The 19,782-nt window shown below is 41.2% G+C and overlaps 1 protein-coding gene across 3 annotated transcripts in view; it reads right to left on the bottom strand.

Moving 5' to 3' along the window:
- LOC126251366 (SNF-related serine/threonine-protein kinase) overlaps window positions 1-13,528 on the bottom strand; it is a 346,894-nt gene extending 333,366 nt beyond the window's left edge. For all 3 annotated transcript variants that reach the window (XM_049951747.1, XM_049951746.1, XM_049951745.1), the window contains exon 1: window positions 13,202-13,528. The gene's annotated coding sequence lies outside the window, so the exon portion shown is untranslated. The remainder of the gene's footprint in view (window positions 1-13,201) is intronic.
- Between the last annotated feature and the right edge of the window lie 6,254 nt (window positions 13,529-19,782).

A 19,782-nucleotide genomic window follows, 5' to 3' on the forward strand; every position in this document is an offset into this window, starting at 1 on the left:
ATTGTTACACGTCTCGGTCACCTGTTGTTCGCACTGACAGCACTTTGAACAGTGGACGTTACATTTCAGATGTGTTACGACCCGTAGCTCTACCCTTCATTCGATGCCTGCGAAACCCTACATTTCAGCAGGATAATGCACGACCGCATGTTGCAGGTCCTGTACGGGCCTTTCTGGATACAGAAAATGTTCGACTGCTGCCCTGGCCAGCACATTCTCCAGATCTCTCACCAACTGAAAATGTCTGGTCAATAGTGGCCGCGCAACTGGCTCGTCACAATACGCCAGTCACTACTCTTGATGAACTGTGGTATCGTGTTGAAGCTGCATGGGCAGCTGTACCTGTACACGCCATCCAAGCTTTGTTTGACTCAATGTCCAGGCGTATCAAGGCCATTATTACGGCCAGAGGTGGTTGTTCTGGGTACTGATTTCTCAGAATCTATGCACCCAAATTGCGTGAAAATGTAATCACATGTCAGTTCTAGTATAATATATTTGTCAAATGAATACCTGTTTATCATCTGCATTCCTTCTTGGTGTAGCAATTTTAATGGCCAGTAGTGTAAATCGCGTTGATTTCGCTGTTATTTTTTTCTTTTAATAAAAGTGCCATTTCTGTTCGTCTCATTGCGTACTCCTTTCAGTTATGGACCATAGCGCAGCAGTTTTTTTCTATGTATGATCCAAGTGTTATCAAACTATTCTACTTGGCAGTGACACATCGTACGACAGTTACTTTCGTTTTGTACAGCAGGGCAGAAATTCTACCGAGGGAGTACCGCAAAATCAGGCATTGTAGTTTTGGTGCCTAAGTACGAAATGCGAAACAAAGCATCTGGAGTGCTGGGCGAACAACGCGGAAATTTATGGAGAATTATAGGTTTGGCTAATACGATGTGCAAGTTATACTTTACGACGATCGGGCGAGAATACATCTCTATTCGTGATTCTAGCTTCAAAATAACTTAATGGAAGTCTACAGTTCATTCTTTCGTAATGTAATTCGCTAGACTAAGGAAGGAAACAGAAACGGTGGACTACCAATTCCATTAGTCTAGTCAAATTGTAGGATTACAAGCCTATCCCTAGCAAAAGGCGGGATATAAGATTTTATTATTATATCTTGTTCATATGTTGGGGAAGACTGGAAAACCATGTTTTGCCAGCAAAAATTATGTTGGCTAAACTATCTGTAGTCAAAAAACTTTGAAAATTTTGGAGCTTTTTCCAAAAATCTGTTTTTGTAATCGTAGTACTTTGACATTTATTTCCTTTTTAAAAGAGCACAACCTTTTTTAGAAATTTAATTACTACAATTTTTCTGTACCTAATACCAAAGGCGCTATAGATCGCCAAAATTAACAGTTTTTCAAACTTGGCGCAAAAAGGCAAAATAGCAAGTTTTTGAGCACTTTTATTTCAGTTTCTGTTTAGAAATACATGTTACGTTACACAATGGAATTGAACAACTAACTTTGCGGAACGACCAGTATACGAGGGTTGGAACTTAAGTAGTGCCAACTATTTAATCACAACCGATACAAAAGAGTGACATGTCTGCACCTGTTACTGTCATTCAAAGTAGTCACCAGCGTTGTGTAGAACCTGTTGCTAGCGATGTGGAAGGCGTAGTATAGCATTAGCAGAGCCTGTTCTGCTGATGGCGCGAATGGAGCGGTCTAAAGTTATGGTGATTCTCGTGTACGACTTTGATAGTGTTATCGTAACGTTCCTCCACGGCAGACCGTCACTGCACAGTATTACTATTCGTTTTTGGAGCATCACCTGCGACCCGCTATGCCAAAGACGCGGCGACACTTTCTGCGCAACCCAACCATCATTTTGCACGAGAATGCGCGGGCGCATACAGCGCAAGCTGTGGCTGCTTTGTTCGGTCAATGGGAGCGAGAAGTACTTTGATTTGATTCCGAAGATGAAAGGGACCACTTCGTGGCATTCGCTTCAGAACTGTCGCAGCGATTCGACAGGCAGTAGAACGCTCCATTCGCACCATCAACAGAACAACAGGCTCTGCTAACGGTATACTAAGCTTTCCACATCGCTGGCGACGGGTTCTACGCAACGCTGGTGACTACTTTGAAGGACAGTAACAGGTGCAAACATGTAACTTCTTTGTATCGGTTGTGAATAAATGGTTGCCATTATTTAAGTTCCAACCCTGGTATATACACTCCTGGAAATTGAAATAAGAACACCGTGAATTCATTGTCCCAGGAAGGGGAAACTTTATTGACACATTCCTGGGGTCAGATACATCACATGATCACACTGACAGAACCACAGGCACATAGACACAGGCAACAGAGCATGCACAATGTCGGCACTAGTACAGTGTATATCCACCTTTCGCAGCAATGCAGGCTGCTATTCTCCCATGGAGACGATCGTAGAGATGCTGGATGTAGTCCTGTGGAACGGCTTGCCATGCCATTTCCACCTGGCGCCTCAGTTGGACCAGCGTTCGTGCTGGACGTGCAGACCGCGTGAGACGACGCTTCATCCAGTCCCAAACATGCTCAATGGGGGACAGATCCGGAGATCTTGCTGGCCAGGGTAGTTGACTTACACCTTCTAGAGCACGTTGGGTGGCACGGGATACATACGGACGTGCATTGTCCTGTTGGAACAGCAAGTTCCCTTGCCGGTCTAGGAATGGTAGAACGATGGGTTCGATGACGGTTTGGATGTACCGTGCACTATTCTGTGTCCCTTCGACGATCACCAGTGGTGTACGGCCAGTGTAGGAGATCGCTCCCCACACCATGATGCCGGGTGTTGGCCCTGTGTGCCTCGGTCGTATGCAGTCCTGATTGTGGCGCTCACCTGCACGGCGCCAAACACGCATACGACCATCATTGGCACCAAGGCAGAAGCGACTCTCATCGCTGAAGACGACACGTCTCCATTCGTCCCTCCATTCACGCCTGTCGCGACACCACTGGAGGCGGGCTGCACGATGTTGGGGCGTGAGCGGAAGACGGCCTAACGGTGTGCGGGACCGTAGCCCAGCTTCATGGAGACGGTTGCGAATGGTCCTCGCCGATACCCCAGGAGCAACAGTGTCCCTAATTTGCTGGGAAGTGGCGGTGCGGTCCCCTACGGCACTGCGTAGGATCCTACGGTCTTGGCGTGCATCCGTGCGTCGCTGCGGTCCGGTCCCAGGTCGACGGGCACGTGCACCTTCCGCCGACCACTGGCGACAACATCGATGTACTGTGGAGACCTCACGCCCCACGTGTTGAGCAATTCGGCGGTACGTCCACCCGGCCTCCCGCATGCCCACTATACGCCCTCGCTCAAAGTCCGTCAACTGCACATACGGTTCACGTCCACGCTGTCGCGGCATGCTACCAGTGTTAAAGACTCCGATGGAGCTCCGTATGCCACGGCAAACTGGCTGACACTGACGGCGGCGGTGCACAAATGCTGCGCAGCTAGCGCCATTCGACGGCCAACACCGCGGTTCCTGGTGTGTCCGCTGTGCCGTGCGTGTGATCATTGCTTGTACAGCCCTCTCGCAGTGTCCGGAGCAAGTATGGTGGGTCTGACACACCGGTGTCAATGTGTTCTTTTTTCCATTTCCAGGAGTGTAGTATCGCTGACATTACATTCAGTATCAACTACACAGTCAGATCAGATTGGTGAAGCTTTTTTGTGGACTGTAAGGCAGATTATGTACACGTTCTGCACATTTTACAGTTGAATGACGTCAATGATCAGTTGTAAGAAGAAGTGTGTAGAAATTGTTATTTAGCAAACAGCGGTTGAAGCTTTAGTTGCATCAGAGAGGGTACAACAAGTCCTTCAGGAGAAGTTTTTGTACAACGAACGGTACGAGAATCACTTGATCACATTTCCTAAAAAAGGAATTTTTAGAGAGTAGCTTTGTGGTGGACAGGCAGAAGAATATGCTGGCGCTATGTTTGTAACATCCGTCATTTCAAGAACCAACGATTCTGGAAGTGTGGTCATAGTGGGAGAAGATGTTGACCTTGTGCTAATGACTGATTTAGGACAAAGCATCGAAAACCTATTTTCTCTAAAGCCAGGAAGGCATCTCTGGTGACACCGAGGAACTTGGCCCATCAAAACATTGTTGAAGTACACTGCCAGAAGTATTATTTATCCAGAAGTGATAAGTGTTAGTGTTAATGCCGTTTTAATTACAACAAATATACTCATGTTTAATTTGTATTGCATAGTTTCTTTACAGAAGTATAATTACCTATAATTTCCGTTTTTCTATTTCAGCTACAAATAGTTCCATTTTCTGTCACTGGTTTACACGCACAATGAGTAAATGATGTAGTTTTATAGCTGTGCTTGAGTCTCGACTAGATGGATACCCGAGGCCGAGCGGTTCTAGGCGCTTCAGTCTGGAACCGCGCGACGGCTACGGTCGCAGGTTCGAATCCTGCCTCGGGCATGGATGAGTGCGATGTCCTTAGGTTAGTTAGGTTCAAGCAATTCTAGGGGACTGATGATCTCCGCTGTTAAGTCCCATAGTGCTCAGAGCCATTTGAACTATTTGATGGATACCCGGAATCACCCAATCGCATACGGAGTAACTGAGTACTGAAAAAGTGCGATTTTCAATTCAAATACATAATATATTATGTAGTTCTACTTTGTAAACAGAAATCGAAATAAAAGTGCTCGTATTTTCCATTTTACAGAAAATTTGAAAAAATTATCTTTTTTGACGGAGTGTATAGCCCTTGATACTGGGTGCAGTACAAAGTTGTAGTAGTCAAATTTTTAGAGAATTTTGTTCTCTTTGAAAAAGGAAATAGACATCAAAGCACTAGTAGCACAAGAATCTGAGCTGTTTTGAAGAAAAAAAACCTGAATATATCCAAACTCTTCAGTGTTTTTACTACAAGAATTTTAGCTAAGATAAACTCCTCTTTTCAACAACATGTACTAGTAAAATAAATAAATAAAGTCTTCTATCCCATCTTTTGCACGATATATCTCCTATATGACTGGACTATATGTAGGATTCCAAGATAGCATTGAGTATACAGGGAGCGTTAAGGTAAAGCTTTCGTCGACCCTAAAGTTGGTTTAAATAGAGTACCATAGTTCTTTACTAGATACGGTCAGGATTAACTCTCAAAATTCCAAGAGTTCACCTTCCAATTATAGTTATTCCAGCTTCTACTTCAACAATCGACAACAAGGGCAAAATTGGATAAATTTGTAACTATAAAGAAGGATGCCGACAACGTATCTTTTTGTGTACTGTGTGCGAATGGAGTAGGATCCTACGTCCTATAGTGAAGAGAAAGGACGTTTTATTGATATTTTATCACACCTAATGGGCTGTGAACGTATCAATATGAAAGGATGTTCTCGTATTGATACAATATTCACAAAAGGGCAGTATGGTGATAAAACACACATTGCTATGGCGTCATTCATTGGTAAAAGTGCAGCTTCAGCGAAAGATTTGTCTCAAAGAACCGCAGAGAAGATGGTTGAGGCGCCCAGCTTCGGTTTCACAAGACAGTTTCAGAAGTAACAATCCGCAGTGTAAACCTACAACTAGGATTAGGAAAACAACCTGTTGTGAAAACAAGTTCCGAGAGTAACGTTACATGGTATCAAAATTTTAAACACGTAAGCGGAGACAGAGTAGGCCGTCTGCCGTAGTTGTCGCGAAGTAGGTGTTTATATCATACTACAGAAACACGTAACTAATTATAGTTATATTAATAGTTGGCTATATCGTGTGGGTAGAGGTGTTCCAATACCCATTTCACACTTGTTTTGGAAACGTTGCATATTTCAACTATTCCACCAATTACTTTATTCTCTCAATGTAATCATAAGTCACATTTAGGGTTCAGAATAAGAAACAAATTTCATTGTCTATTTTTATCTTAATGCACTTACACAGTAGAAATTTACTCGGATTGTGCATTGCCGGCCGTGGTGGCCGCGCGGTTCTAGGCGCTTGTCTGGAACCGCGCGACCGCTATGGTCGGAGGTACGAATCCTGCCTCGGGCATGGATGTGTGTGATGTCCTTAGGTTAGTTAGGTTTAAGTAGTTCTAAGTTCTAGGGGACTGATGACCTCAGATGTTAAGTCCCATAGCGCTCAGAGCCATTTGAACCATTGTGTATTGTTGTATGGAACAGTATTAGTAGTGCAAAATGTGGTCTCCGGTTTGGTGAGTATACATGTAGCTATTGGTCGATGATTTATCGAAAAAAGATATCGAGAAGACAGAGGAATGAATATCTGATTTAACTCCAAATACTAGCCGACTGATTTGTTAGGCCCAGCCACAAAGAAGATGCAAAGACGTTTGGAAGCGTACATTACTAAACGGTTATTGAAATTTTTCCAGTGTGAATTATGCAACGTGTACTGCAGTGTGAATTAATCACTATCAACTTCATATATCCTAATATCGAAAATATTGTTCACCAAATAATGGTCACAGCATCTGATCACTACCAACTGTTCGTACACACCAGCAAGTGTTTCTGACACCCAACTCATTTATTTTCCACTCTGGTGCATAGAATTACGTCATACGGAGACGTTTAATGTTACGTTGGTTTACCCTCCAATCATTTTTATAATCTCCACTCTTATAAATTGGTTGTCTTAACCTATAAAGGTTTCCTGCGAATGACTTCTACATCTATATTTCACAAGACAGTGCACACGATGCAACTAACAGCACATGCTGTACCTGAAGGACTTTCGTAGCCATATGTTCTAATTCATATTCAACTTTCGTAGTTATTACGCGTGATTTGTGCTTGGGAAATTAGTACGTTTCTTGTTATTCAGGAAATTTGGGATGCTCTCACGCTGACAATACAAATCCGTGACAAAACGGGTACTGTTTCTTTAAATCTTCACCATCCCCCCGAGCACCCAATTTGGCGAAGACTCCAGACCGATGAAAATTACGACAGTGGTTCGAACGAAGGCCCTAAAAATGGGCTTCTCCATGGATGAACTGTTCTTTCTTGGGCCTCTTCCGAAAAATCTGAAGACCGGCGTCTGCCATTCTCAATCAAAACTTCGCTTGCGTTTAAATTATGGTGCTGACCAGAGCAGGTCATCGCTGACACGAGATCGAACCATTTGGCCAAAAGATACGCAATACGTACAGGTGTTCCGTCAGTGTGGTGTATACTACTATCTCCGAAACGGTCTGTGATGGAGCGGATGGTTAACAATGTATATGAACCGTTTTGCAGTGTAAATGAGAAAGGAAATCGACCTAAAATGCAACCATCTCCGAGTTACAAGGTGGATCCCTGATAGACCGATAGATATTGCTCACCAGGAATTCCCTGCACCCCTTACAGCACTTATGACTCATTAGCACTGATTCATCAAACCACACAATGTCTGTCATTATCCCATATTTTAAACACTGGCTTCCGTCCGTGCCAGAACCGGTTTGGTACACGTCGCACCAATGGTGAAGCTATAGGCTCGACCAAAAAAGGGTAATTGCTTAGTGTATTAATGGATCAGTAGTATCTCCGACTGGTCGCTCTTAACTGTGTTGTGGCTACGTGCGACAAATCTGTTCTACACACAACAGCTATTGTGCAATTAGTAAACAACCGAAAAGAGGATATTTCGATGACGGTAAGGCTGAAACGATACGCCAGATTTCAAAACGATGCTTCCCAGCAGTGTGCACTCTCTGGAGCTATTCACTTTTGGTCTGTCGAGAGGTCAGCTACATTTTCTCTTCGGTGCGAGATTAGTAAGGGGAACCTGTCCGTGTTTACAAGAGGGAAACTCTCTCGCATCGATTTCTTACAAATGGAGAAGTCGACCACATGCCCACAGAAGAACGTGAGTTCTGCAGAACGGTCCCAGCAACAGAGACCCTTTGTTTTCGAAGCGACTAGGATACCACTGAGCATAAATTGCTCATTTTCGGGGTATGAATATATCTTGACTGAAGCGTGTATACCTGGTCTAACTCTGTCGTCCTGGTGTATCTATGAGAACACGGTCTCTCAGAGTACACCACCGCACCACCTGCATGGGCGTTTCATACTTCCTACAACCACGCGAGGTGGAATAGTTGTTAAAGACACCGTATCGTACTCGTGTACGGAAGAAGTAGGGTTAAATCTTCAGTCATGATGAGTTCGGTTTTCCGTGTTTCCCGAAATCTCTTCCGTCGAATTTTGGGATAGGTTACGGCCGATTCATTTCCCCATCCTTGTCCAATCGGAGTTATTTGTTTTTCTTTTCTTTTTCTAGAGGACATGTCAATTCTCATTTACGATCGGTTTCATGTTCTGTCTCTCGTCCCTTCGCGGAAATTTATCGAATATTCTTATTTCAAACAGCTCGTTCATAGTATTTCTTTTTACTAACGTGATTGTGTCGTTTGATCACATTACACGAAGCGATTCTGAACACTGTTCTCAGTGGAATACAGATGGATATGGAGACATCCACTGATGAACAGTACTTGGTTTACAAGGGACCAACAGCTATTTTTCAGTGTTTATCATTACGCCGAAAAAAAGAGATCATCAAAACGGTGAGCACTACAACATAGTTTTCAAAAGTATATGTGCTATAGGCGAAAGCAGCCTTGTCTCACCATTAAGGAATTCGCTAAGAGCAAAACTGTTTAATGCAACAATGCACAGTGCGTGTAAGTTTCTATCACATACGTGCATCAACATAAAAATAGACGGGTAAATTTGTTTCTTATTCTGAACGCTAAATGTGGGACGAATGATTATACTGAGCGAATAATGTGGTAGGTAGAATAGGTGAAATACAATAAGGTCACAGAAGTCATGGGATACCTCCTGATGTCTTGCCGGACCTCCTTTTGCCCGCCGTAGTGGAGCAAGTCGACGTGGCATGGACTCAAGTCGTTGGAAGCCCTTGCAGAAATATTAAGACACGCAGCATTTCTAGCCGTCTATGACTGCGAAAGTGTTGTCATTGCAGGATTTTGTGCACGAACTGACCTCTCGATTATGTCCCATAAATGTTCGATGGTACTCGTTGCGCGGCGACCTGCGTGGCTAAATCATCCGCTCGACTCGTCCAATCGTGAAAAACTGTGGCCCGGTGACATGGCACATCGTCACACACAAAAATTCCATCGTTGTTTGGAAACATGACGCTCATAAATGGCTGCAAACAATCTCTCAGTAGCCGAACATCCAGAGGACCCAGTCCAATCCATGTAAACACAGCCCGTACCGATATGGAGTCACCACCAGCTTGCACAGTGCGTTGCTGACGACCTGGGTCAATGTCTTCGTGGAGTTTGCGCCAAACTCACACAATCATCAGCTCCTACCAACTGAAATAAGAACTCATCTGAACAGGTCACGGTTTTCCAGTCGTCTAGGGTCCAGCGGATATGGTCACGAGCCCAGGAGACGCGCTGCAGGCGATGCTGTGCTGTCAGCAAAGGCATTCGCGTCGGTTGTCTGCTGCCAAATTTCGTCGCGCTGTCCTAACAGATAACGTTCGTCGCACGCCCAACATTGATTTCTGTGGTTATTTCATGCAGCGCTGCTTTCTGTTTGTATTGAAAATTCTAGGAAAGCGCCGTTGCTCTCGATTGTTAGTGAAGGCCGTCGGCCACTGCGTTATCGGTGGTGAGAGGTAACGTCCGAAATTTGGTATTCTCGGCACATTCTGTGGACCTCTGAATATTGGATTCCTAAACGAGTTCCGAAATGGAATGTCCCATGCGTCTAGCTCCAACTACCATTCCGCGTTCAATATCACTTGAGCAGTGATTTACCACCAGAATCAGGCTCCTGACCATACAGCATTTTGGTCTGAAGATGACCACAGGCGCAGTCGATACCGGTTACCAGAATAAATAAATTGTGATCAAGACTGATTTTAATAGTAACTATTAGTAATAACATTGATCACTGTCTGCTCCCATGATGTATTCAAAAGTAATTAATTCCGGAAACAATTGACTTCTACGGCAATAAAAAATATGGCACTCACGTGGTGGATCAAATGGCACGAAAATATACTGTTCAAGCCGGCACACGTTGATGACCGGCTCATATATTTCATAATGTTCCTGACTTGGCATCTACCCATCCCTAGAACATTTTCAAGAAAGTGACAGGGAAGCAGATACTCGCCGAAATGATACCCTGAAGGAGCTTCGTATGGGGTATTTAGGCTCAAAAATGTTCAAATGTGTGTGAAATCTTATGGGACTTAACTGCTAAGGTCATCAGTCCCTAAGCTTACACACTACTTAACCTAAATTATCCTAAGGACGAACACACACACCCATGGCCGAGGGAGGACTCGAACCTCCGCCGGGATCAGCCGCACAGTCCATATTTAGGCTCGAAACTTAAATTAGTAGAAACAGAACCGGAATGTGGAGAGTCTGTGAAAGGAAATAAAATGAGGAGGCAATGTTAATTGAAGAAAATTTAAAGCAGCGTTTCACAAATATGTTGTGGTACGTGGATTTGGCAAACATGTTTCTGACCTTAACGGCACTAAATAAAATATTAGAGTAATGTATTTATGATATTGAGTACTTACTAACTACGTCACCAATACTAAAAGAACTTGAAATAAAAACCGTGTCTATCTATTAGATAACATCGTTTCTTTATTTAAAATAAAAAAAAAACGTGTTTGTAATAAATGGGAAAATATTAAATTTGCGAAAATCATACAATCTGCCACAATTTAGTGTTAGATCCCATAGTTAATGTTTTCTAAACTTAGGAATACATAGCTGAAACGATAGTAATGAGAACGAAAATAGTAATTCCAACACAGTGGTCAAAATGACCGCGGTTGTTATACAGTATGTTCCAGCGTTTCTATATGCTTTCAAGTCAAATTTGGAAAAAAAGGAAAAAAAAAGATCTTCGTTATAGAATAATTTCTGAGACACGTTGTACAATAGATGTCTGACGTGGTTTTAATGTGAGTGTAATGTCGTGAACTTATGGGTTATGGGGAATATGGAATGACCTCCCAACAATCTTCCAAGATAGTTGAACTAGCGGTGTGCGGTCGTGCATAGTCGCGTTGCAGTGACGCTTCAAGCAGTCTTCCAGGTCACTTTTGAGATGGATCCCGGAAGCATCGAAGTTATTACTAGTAAACATAGGCAATTGCTATAAACATTGATGGCGAACAATTCCATGAGGAACAATACGTACTTCAAATTTTGTACCATATTTCGCTTTCTTGTAAGGGCTCAGTCACTTCTTCCATTCTTTACGCTAAACCGACATAATGACATCTTTTGTACATTTCGTGTTTCAGTATTAATATTACCTTCAATATTTTGTACTCTCACCGTCAGAAAACTGTTTCGAAATGCTTTCACTCAACCCTGACTTCAGGGTATACTCTTACTCAACGATTTTGACCTTGTGTCGGAGGGTCGTAAAACAACGACAAAATAGAATACATGAAATAAACAAGCACCAAACGAACATTTTGATGACCACTCTATTCTGGGTCCTTTTTTTATTTTCAGTAAGCAGTAAACCAAAGAAGTGGGAAGAATATCAACCACGATATGTTCCCGCAAATACATCACTAACCTACCTGACTAAAAGCTTTAGCTGAAACTCACAGCCCAAACAAGAAGAGTTACAATGTTGTATTCAAACACAGCATTTTCTGCTGTCCTTCACTGACGACAGGACCTTAAATGTAACAAAAAATTACTAGATGGAAACTAAAAGCCAATGTGGCACGAAAGGTATAGCAAAGACAGGAATAACTAAAAAGTCACGTCTCGTTGAAGTTCACAGTAGAAACTTGACTGTAGAGAAATTAACAAACAACACTTTTGGAATAAGGCTGATTACATGATCTGTATATTTCTGCAAAAGATGGGAATATACTGACAGACAAGGGAATGTGAAGAACTGCTAACGGAAATGGAGGGGACAGATTAAGATGCGAAAACAGACATGCATATCGGAGAACATTCAGAAATAACTAATGTTAAAGAAACCACAATAGCCTACGCACTCCAACTCCAAATAAGCAACAAGGCGAAAAATTGTACAGCCGGAACACACCAGCATATTTCAAGTGGGCGTGGTCCACCAAATCACAGAAATATGTCCTTATGGAATTCATTTATAGATTGCAGTGCTGCCGCTGAAACTACTAATCAAAAACTTTTATCGTGTCGAATAGTACATAGAACTGTAACTGTAAGGTACACTATAAAGAAATAAAGCTGCCCATCATGTAGGAAACGCTATATTACATATATATACATATGTGAAATAATGGAAAAAGTGAGCGTGAATGGAATGTGTGTGTGTGTGTGTAATTTCGACAGATAAACCTTCAACTACTTCAATTCACTATACGGCATCAACACAGTACACAAACCGACATTTCAGTTCAGTCTACAAGTACAGTGAAACCAACAATCTAGCATCCCATAGTCAATACACCATTGTGAGCAAAAAAGAAACGTCACATTCTGTATTCCACATATAGTGCCGAATCTTCGGAAGCGAGGTCAGTGTGGAAAGTGAAAACCTATATAAGAATACACCCACGTATCACTTAAAAATCTTTCCAAGAGGAAATTAGGTGCAAGCATATAATTTTTCTTTCCTTCGGTTCTTTGCAGTATCCAAATCACTGGTTTCTATTCGGACAGTAGTTCATTAAAAACAGAAAAGTGTCAGTTCAATATCCCTACTTACACTAAAAAACAGATTAACGTCACATCTGCCTGTAACAAAAATTTCCGCTTCACTACTCTCTCCGATATGTACCTTGGTACAGTAACAATAATTTCCGCTCCACTACTACTCTCTCCGATATACAAATCACGTCCAAAACTAAAAACACGATTTGTTAATATTAGTGAAGTGCAGAATTTTAAGCATGCATGACCCTCATCTACGACAGTTATATCCCCAAAACTGAAACACATTATAAGATTAAAAAAATAAAGACCAGAACAAAACAAACTCTGCTACATTATTTTATAATTTGTAGTTCACACCTACCACGAACGAAGTGGCAATGATAAGCAGACTACTTACAGCAGAAAAAAATAAACACAATTATGAAATATATTCGGCATTTAACGAATCTGGGATAATTTTTTTCGAATGCTGTATCCAAGATAGGCTATATTTTAAATTGGTGGCCATATTAATGTAGAATTACCTGTTTGCTGCGACCTTTTATTTAACGTAGCGTTCAGTTTAAAATCCTCCGTTGCTCGATGTTCAGAAGCATTCTGTTACACCTAAAACAGTGCGGTGCTCATAAACAAGTTGCTTGTATACTCTCCCACGCACATGAAATCCATTTCACTGATCAAAGCATTCCATAAAAGTCGAGGATTTGCAGTCACAAATTTCTGACCATGTATTTCTTTAAAATTGCACTAAAAATTTGTTGTTCACACACATATGCACATACACATAGAAACAACAAATTCACCGCACGTACACAACTTATGACACTTCTTGTCAGCTACAAGTAACTTACGATGCTAAATGAAGCACCGAGTTTATTGATATGACAACTTCCTACGTCAGGAACGCCATCTGCTGACCAAAAGTGTTACTAGCAGTAGCAACCGCCCGCCAAAGATAATTACAATCCTCAGACGTTGTATTGCGAGCTATCGAAAGTCACGCTACTGGCCACAGTCTAACCACACTTCGCCCCGATTTTGTTGCCTTCAGCGCCACCAGCGCTCCAAGCTCCAAGCGGCCGGTAGGTTGAACTGTGAGTTTGGCGCGATCGTGAAAGCGAATAGTGATTGTTTATTTTCATTTATACAATGGTTTTTACCATCGGGAGCGTTTGTAGCGCAATAAATTGCAGCAGCAATAGGCAGAAGACACCGCAGCTGTCTTTTTTTTAGGTATCCTAAGGATCCTGAGAGGTATATACCATCATGTTACTAAACTGTATCGTCAGGATTCACTTGCAAATGTATGTGTATAAATGATGAATGTTTCGTGTTAGGAGCAAAAAAATGGCTAGTTAATAGCAGACGAGAAGACCTTATGAAGAAAGACCCGGTTTACCTGTATAATAATACTGGGTTTTGTTCGCTACATTTCGAACAAAACCAGTTCATGAACTCAGACAATAACAAACTCGCCTGGAATGCAGTACCCACACTGTTTGACATTCGAAATAATCCACCTCAACTGACGATGAAAAGGAAACTGCCACAAAGATTTGACAGTCAATATAAAGCTGTAAAACAGTCCAATGACACAGAAGCAGCCAGTTCAACTCTCCATGTATTAGTGCCAGATTCGTGAGAACAGTCAACACAGACCTAAATTGACGATGAACTGGGTAGATTAAGTGCAGCTGTTCGTGTCTTACAAAAGCGTGTGAAGTGTCAGAATGTGCAGATCGCTAGACTTCGAGCGAAACTATTATGGGACAAGGAAAGTGCCTACAGACAGATTGTTTGAAAATTATTCAAATATTTGGTTTTTCGTGAAATTTAATGTAATCAGCTCATTATAATGTTTTCAGCATATTTCTCCCACTATTTGTCAGTTGCTTGTCACACTTAGAATAATACAAAGATGAAGGTCGTACTTGTGGCAACAGACGACAATGACAAACACAGTAGGCCTACAGAACGATAAACGAGCTGTTCATCGCTTTTGCATGTACAGGTACATGTCTGTGCTTCTTACATGTGAATCTGTGTGTTTATATTCTTTTGATATCAACGTGGTAAGCTGCAATTCTGTCCAATGTCACAAGTGTTTCTTCACGAATGTGTTGTAGCTTGCCACTCTATTCATGGTTTTTGTCCATACTTGCGTTTGTTTTAGAATCATTTTTAGAAACATATATGCCTTCTGATACTACACAAACCCTTGGAGGCAAGAAAATAACTCAAATAATTCGGAAATTACGTAGGAAATGGATGCAGACAAACATTATGCTTACGACGCGTCTGACGATCACCTTACCTACCGCTTCGAGCGCTAGTGTCGCTCCATCTGTCAAACGGCAACAACTTTTACAGCAGTGAGTGTCGCGACTGTTATGTTAGACTGTGGTCTAACATAACAGTCGCGACACTTCGCCTCGATTTTGTTGCCTACAGCAGCGCCCCAAGCGGCGGTAGGTTAAACTATGAGTTCGGCGCGATCGTGAAAGCGAATAGTGATTGTTTATTTTGATTTATACAATGGTTTTTACCATCGAGAGCGTTTATAGCGAAATAAATTGCAGCAACAACAGGAAGAAGAGACCACAGCTGTCTTTTTTAGGTTTCCTGAGGATCCTGAGATGTATATACCATGATGTTACTAAACTGTATCGTCAGGATTCGGTTGCAAACTATATGTGTATAAATGATGAATGTTTCGTTTTAGGAGCAGAAAATGGCTAGTTAATAGCAGACGAGAAGACCTTATGAAGAAAGACCCAGTTTACCTGTATAATAATATTAGGTTTTGTTCGCTACATTTCGAACAAAACCAGTTCATGAACGCAGAAAATAACAAACTCGCGTGGAATGCAGCACCCACACTGTCTGACTTTCCAAATAAGCCACCTGAACTGACGAAGAGGAAACTGCCACAAAGATTCGACAGGTTTTATTGCGATTTCAAAAGCAATGAAGACAAATTTGGAAGCTTGGTTATTTGCAGTGAAAATGTTTGTTTACTTTAAGGGATTGTGAAAATCAGATGGCTTCAGTTTTTGATGAACATTCTCACAAGAAACACTGTGGTGAATTATATGTGGACTTGTTGATGGCTATCCCAAGTTCTCCTCCTGGATGTTGTGAAGAAACTAAGGTGCTGTTGATCAAGATATTTGTTAAAGTGAGACTCGTTTACCGGCTCAAATATTGGAATCAAGACTTAGTTTCTAACAACAAGAAAGCAAAAAAGAAACTGAAGAAGTTTGCTGATTTGAGTACTGATTTCTTTGGTATGTATTTCATTCACTTCTGTTGTTAGTCACTTAATTTTCCTTGCTTCTTTCGTGTGATGACATTATTTTGTTAGCACCTTGTTCGCTGACAGATTGTTTGAAAATTATTCAAATATTTGGTTTTTCATGAAATGTAATGTAATCAGCTCATTATAATGTTTTCAGCATATTTCTCCCACTATTTGTCAGTTGCTTGTCACACTTAGAATAATATAAAGATGAACCTCGTACTTGTGGCAACAGGCGACAATGACAAACATAGTAGGCCTACAGAACGATAAACGAGCTGTCGATCGCTTTTGCATGTAGAGGTGCATGTCTGTGCTTCTTACATGTGAATCTGTGTGTTTATATTCTTTTGATATCAACGTGGTAAGCTGCAATTCTGTCCAATGTCACAAGTGTTTCTTCACGAATGTGTTGTAGCTTGCCACTCTATTCATGGTTTTTGTCCATACTTGCGCTTATTTGAGATTCATTTTTAGAAACATATATGCCTTCTGATACTACACAAACCCTTGGAGGCAAGAAAATAACTCAAATAATTCGGAAATTACGTAGGAAATGGATGCAAACAAACATTATGCTTACGACGCGTCTGACGTTCACCTTACCTGCCGCTTCGAGCGCTAGTGTCGCTCCATCTGTCAAACGGCAACAACTTTTACAGCAGTGAGTGTCGCGACTGTTATGTTACACTGTGCTACTGGCTATCGCTGTACAACATCGCAACAGACTCCCTGCGACAAAACCATGGGGTTTTGTGTTACAGCGTCCTTCTGCGAGTCCTTGACAGTGATCGCTAACCAATACAGAGAAAACTGTGTCTGAAACAAATCATGTAAGGAAGTGAGTCAACAATCCATATGCCAAAAGGTCTTGTTACTTGGTGGTACAATCTACATTTTTTGTTTCGCTTTTTTGTATTAATCGCTTTACAATTCCTTGTGCCACTTGTGCAAGACAATTTATTCACTGTCTACACATCTGCAGTATTTGTATATATTCAACCATGCTTTGCATTTTCAGTCTTTCAAAAGACATTTCCAATAGCAAGTACAACGATGAATCAAATCAATGAAGAACATCAGAATGAGACTTCTTCCTGAGACATTTGTTGTAAATGATCTCCAGGATAGGAGACAAAACAAATATACACACACTTTGAGTAATAAAGTAATTACGCAAAGATCTTATGTAATGCAGTTATCGTTAAACGTAAGATACCTCATATATAGATTGACTACTTTCCACAGTATCGAACTAAATCAATGAAGTCTACCATCTGCATTACTTACGATTAAAGTAATGTGATCTTTCCAGTTCACACCACCATAAATTGTTGGAATTAGACCTGGGAGTAGACAACATTCCGTTAGAACTACTGATAGCCTTGGGAGAGCCAGCCCTGACTAACCTCTTCCATCTGATGAGCAAGATGAATGAGACAGGCGAAATACCCTCAGACTTCAAGAAGAACATAATAATTCCAATTCCAAAGAAAGCAGGTGCTGACAGGTGTGAAAATTACCGTACTATCAGTTTAATATCTCACAGTTGAAACATACTAACACAAATCCTTTACAGAAGAATGGAGAAACTGATAGGAAATGACCTCAGGGAAAATAAGTTTGGATTCAGAAGAAATGCAGGAACAGACGAGGCAATACTCACCCTACAATTTCGCATAGAAGTTAGGTTAAGGAAATGCAAACCTACCTTTATAGCATTTGTAGAGTTAGAGCAAGGATTTGGCAATGTTAACTGGAATACTCTCTTTCAAATTCTGAAGGTGGCAGGGGTAAAATACAAGGAGCGAAAGGCTATTTACAATTTGTACAGAAACTTGATGGCAGTTATAAGAGTCAAGTGGCACGAAAGGGAAACAGTGGTTGGGAAGGGAGTGATACAGGGTTGTAGCCTTACCGCATTGTCATTCCATCTATATATTGAGCAAGTAGTAAAGGAAACAAAAGAAGAATCTGGAGTAGGAATTATATTCTAGCGAGAAGAAATAGAAACTTAGACATTTGTATTACATTGTGTTTCTGTCATAGGCAGCAAAGGACTTGGAAGAGCAGCTGAATGGAATGGATAGTGTCTTGAAAAGAGGATGTATGATGACTATCAACAAAAGCAAAATGAGGATAATGGAATGTAGTCAAATTAAATGAGGTAACACTGACGGAATTAGATTAGGAAACGAGACTAGATGAGTTTTGCTATTTGGGAAATAAAATAACTGATGATGGCAGAAGTATAGACGTATTTACAACTAAATCAATACAATGAAATGAATACCCTTAGCTGCATACAGGTATTGATATACGTCAATGAGGACAGTTGAAAATGTGTGCCCCGACCGGGACTCAGACCCAGGATCTCCTGCTTACACGGCAGACACACTATCCATCTGAGCCACCGAGGACACAGAGGATAGTGCGACTGCAGGGTCTTATCTCTGGCATGCCTCCCATGAGAGCCACATTCCCAGCTTACCGTCCTGCACTATATTCTTAGTGCCCTTGCCCATTACACTCATTACTGACACCTTTACTGATTCCCGAAATAGTTCGGGCAACGTGTGTGCATCCGCACAGAAGATGGTCAATTGTATATATGAAGATGGCATCTGTTCTTTCAGACATGTCCGAAAGAACAGATACCATCTTCATATATATAGAAGCAGAGAAGATATAAAATGTCAACTGATAATGACAAGAAAAGCTTTTATGAAGAAGAGAAATTTGTCACCATCGAGTATAGATTTAAGTGTCAGGAAGTCCTTCCTGGAAGTATTTGTGTGGAGTGTAGCCATGTACGGAAGTGAAACATGGACGATAAACAGTTTACACAAGTATCGAATATCATCTTTTGAAATGTGGTGCTACAGAAGAATGCTGAAAATTAGAAGGGTGTATCACATTACTAATGAGGAAGTACTGAACAGAACTGGAGAGAAGAGAAATCTGTGACACAACCTGACTACAAGAATGGATTGGTTCTTAGGACACATTTGGAGGCATCAAGGGATCACAAGTTTAGTACTGGAGGGACGCTGGGGGTTAAAAGTCGTAGAGGGAGACCAAGAGATGAATATAGTAAGCAGATTCAGAAGGATGCAGGTTGCAGTAGTTACTCGGAGATGGAGAGGTTTGCATAGGATAGAGTAGCATGGTGAGCTGCATCAGACCAGTCTTTGGACCGAAGACAACATTGCACAATGTCAAGGTCCCAAAAAATATATGCCCACTTGAATCCTTTATGCTGGATGTTTGTGTCTTTTGGTACTTTTGGACTGAACTTTCTATTTTGAAAGTTATTTTTAAGTTTTTCCTTTTGAAAATGTTTATTATTTTATGTATGAGTTTGTGCCTTGCATGTCACTGTATACCCACTTGTATTACTTATTGCTCCTGCATATATTTTTTGGGCCCATGGCATTGTGTTTTATGCACTTTATTATTGACAATCGCAAGTAATGGGATAGGCATAACCTTCTAAAGAAGGACACTAAATGCCCAAAACCAGTAATGAAATTAAATTTCTTTTATACAACTGGTACTTATGATTTCATTTTATATGATTACAGTTGATGAAGGTGGATAAAATACTAAATTACGACATGTAATTAATTTCTTGAAGATCAGGCAGTTTTTTCCTACGTGGAAAACATGTCAAAAAAAGCACTTTTCATGCATAGTCACTGTAATTTAGTAACACACCATTTCAACTGCCCTTTTGGTATCTAGTATGTCGCTTGTTTCTCTAAATGATGCCAACATTTTGTTTTTACTTATTTACTGTATGTGTGT

Source organism: Schistocerca nitens, chromosome 4 (genome assembly GCF_023898315.1).
Source record: "Schistocerca nitens isolate TAMUIC-IGC-003100 chromosome 4, iqSchNite1.1, whole genome shotgun sequence".
Lineage (NCBI taxonomy): Eukaryota > Metazoa > Arthropoda > Insecta > Orthoptera > Acrididae > Schistocerca > Schistocerca nitens.